This window comes from Nicotiana tomentosiformis, chromosome 5, assembly GCF_000390325.3.
Source record: "Nicotiana tomentosiformis chromosome 5, ASM39032v3, whole genome shotgun sequence".
Lineage (NCBI taxonomy): Eukaryota > Viridiplantae > Streptophyta > Magnoliopsida > Solanales > Solanaceae > Nicotiana > Nicotiana tomentosiformis.
In genome coordinates this window covers 78,043,902-78,047,024 of record NC_090816.1, presented here as the reverse complement: position 1 = coordinate 78,047,024, position 3,123 = coordinate 78,043,902, and the positions used below count along the sequence as shown (strand labels likewise).

The following is a 3,123-nucleotide window of genomic DNA, read 5'->3' as shown; positions in this document are numbered from 1 at the left end:
ACAAAGGAGAAGAAATTTTTGAAAAATCTTTAATGAAACGACGATAAAAACCTGCATGACCCAAGAAACTGCGAATGCCTTTGACGGATGTCGGTGGGGGCAATTTTTCAATCATCTCCACCTTTGCTTTATCCACCTGTAGACCATCTTTTGACACCTTGTGCCCCAAAACTATACCTTCACGTACCATGAAATGGCACTTTTCCCAGTTTAGCACCAAGTTCGTCTCTTCACACCTAGCAAGCACTTTATCAAGGTTCATCAAACAACTATCAAAAGAACATCCAAACACAGAAAAATCGTCCATGAATACTTCTACAAATCTTTCAACCATGTCAGTAAAAATAGCCATCATACACCTTTGAAAAGTCGTAGGTGCATTACAAAGACCGAAGGGCATTCTCTTGAACGCATACGTGCCATAAGGACATGTAAATGTAGTTTTCTCTTGGTCCTCTAGGGCTATAGCAATCTGATTATACCCCGAATAACCGTCCAGGAAACAGTAGTATTCCTGGCCAGCTAACCTATCAAGTATTTGGTCAATAAAGGGAAGGGGAAAGTGGTCTTTTCGGGTGGCATTGTTCAATTTTCTATAATCTATGCAAATTCTCCATCCAGTGACAGTTCTTGTAGGAATTAAGTCATTATTTTCATTAACTACTACAGTCATCCCCCCTTTCTTTGGCACACATTGAACGGGGCTTACCCATTTACTATCAGAGATTGGAAATACAATACCAGCATCAAGCCACTTAATCACTTCTTTTCTTACCACTTCTTTCATGATTGGATTTAGTCGGCATTGATGCTCTACACTTGGCTTGTGTCCGTCCTCCATGAGGATTTTGTGCATGCAGAAAGCTGGACTAATGCCTTTAATGTCAGACATTGTCCACCCAATTGCTCGCTTGTGCTCACGTAGCACCCTCAATAGCTTTTCTTCCTGCAATTTAGACAAGTGAGAAGAAACAATAATAGGTAAAGTGTCAGAACTACACAAATAAGCATATTGAAGGTGAGGGGGTAGGGGTTTAAGCTCCAATTTTGGAGCTTCTTCAATTGACGGCTTTGGAGGGGGGACACTTGGCCTATTCAGGGGCTCAAACGGGTGTATTCCTTGCATGTAAGCACATGATGCATCTAGGATATGCATCATCTCTTCAACCTCATCATCAATCATCAAGCTATAAAACAACATGATTGCTTTTTCTAGAGAGTCGTCTAGATATACACTCGTGTCGAGAAGTTGCGCATCCACCTCCACAATAGATATCATGGAAATCTCCTCATAGTGGCGGGGAAGTTGGATTGCTTTGTAGACATTGAAGATTGCTTCCTCGTTGTCCACCCTCATAATCATTTTCCCTTCTCTCACTTTAATTATTGCATCACCAGTAGCCAAGAGAGGTCGTCCCAATATGATTGGAACTTATTCATCAGCCTCAAAATCTAGAATAATGAAGTCAGCTGGGAAGATAAATTTCCCAATTTGCAGCAGCACATCTTCAATCACTCCTTCGGGGTAGGCTATGGACCTATCAGCTAATTGCAACATCACAGTGGTTGGTCTTGGAGCTCCCAGACCCAATTGCTTAAACAAGAACAATGGCATCAGATTTATGCTCGCACCCAAATCACAAAGAGCACGACCCACATCAATATTACCGATTTGCACTGGAATGGTGAAGCTGCCAGGATCCTTAAGCTTTTGGGGGAGCTTGTTTTGGACCCTTGATGTGCACTCCTCAGTAAGTGCAACTGTCTCGAACTCAGTCAATTTCCTCTTGTGAACCACTATATCTTTTATGTACTTAGCATACTTTGGAATTTCACGAAGTACATCCACTAATGGAATATTTAATTGAATCTGACTCAACATAGAGAGAAATTTGTTGAACATGCGATCGTCATTCTTTTTCTGCAATCTCTGGGGGAAAGGTGGTGGTGGCCTTGTAGCCTCCATTCGCTCTGAACTTGTATCAGTTTTCTTTGACTCGTGTATTGCCTTAGGTTTCAGCTCTCCCTCAGGTATAGGTTTTTCCTTTCTCTTCTTTGGCACTTCCTCTAGTTCCCTCCCGTTTCTAAGTGTAACTACATTAACTTGAGGGTTCTTCTCTATATCACTGGGAAGAGAGCCTGTAGGTCTAGCATTTTGATTTGCTGCTAACTGCCCCATTTGCCTCTCAAGATTTCTGAAGTCGGTCCTGAGCTGTTGATTGTCTAGCAATAACTTTTTCAGCAAGTCATTCGTACTCTCTTCTATTTGTTGGGGTGGCTTCTGAGGCTGATTAAAATTTCCTTGAGGCCTATACTAATTCTGATTCTGTTGATTTCCGCCCCATGAGAAGATAGGATGATTCCTCCAATTTGGATTGTAAGTGTTCCCATATTGTGCATGTTGATTCATAGGACCTCTGTTTTGTTGCCCAACATAGTATATAGATTCAGGATTCGTGGGGCACATGTCACTCATATGACTCTCACCACATATTTCGCAACAAATAGACATCTATTGTACATGTTGCGTTTGTTGTGTTGTCATTCGGTTCATCTGATTTGCCAGCTTTGCAATATCTGCTCTCATGGCTGAGAAGTCATCAAGCTCAATCAACCCGGCTGACTTCTGTTTAATTGCTCTTCTTGCATCCCCATCTCCTTGCCAATTATGATCATTAGCTGTGAAGTTGTTTAGCAAGAGTTGAATTTCACTGTACGGCCTCGCCATGCAACTACCCCCACAAGCTGAATCCAGATTCATCTTTGATGCCTCGTCTAGCCCATCAACAAAAGTGTGACCCAATACCTCATCAGTCTAACAATGATGAGGGCAGTCTCTGAGTAACTTCTTGTATCTTTCCCAAGCTTGACGAAGTGTCTCGCCATCCCGTTGTTGGAACCCAAGAATTTGGCTCCTCAGCGATTTTGTCTTCTTAGTAGGGAAAAACTTGATTAGAAATTTCCTTGCTAAATCATCCCAAGTGTGGATTGAGTTTGCGGGCTCCTTTTGCAACCATTCCTTAGCTTCCCCCAACAGTGAAAAGGGAAATAATGTCAGCCTAACATAGTCCTTGGAAACGTTCGGATAATTGTAAGTGTCCGTAATTTCCAAGAAGTTCTGAA

At 42.0% G+C, this 3,123-nt stretch overlaps 1 non-coding gene across 1 annotated transcript; it reads left to right on the top strand.

Annotated features, from left to right (window-relative positions):
• Positions 1–2,816: 2,816 nt before the first annotated feature.
• On the top strand, positions 2,817–2,923 carry LOC138893233 (small nucleolar RNA R71). Its single transcript, XR_011408270.1, has one exon. It is a non-coding gene; the product is annotated as a small nucleolar RNA R71 (small nucleolar RNA).
• The last annotated feature ends 200 nt before the right edge of the window (positions 2,924–3,123 follow it).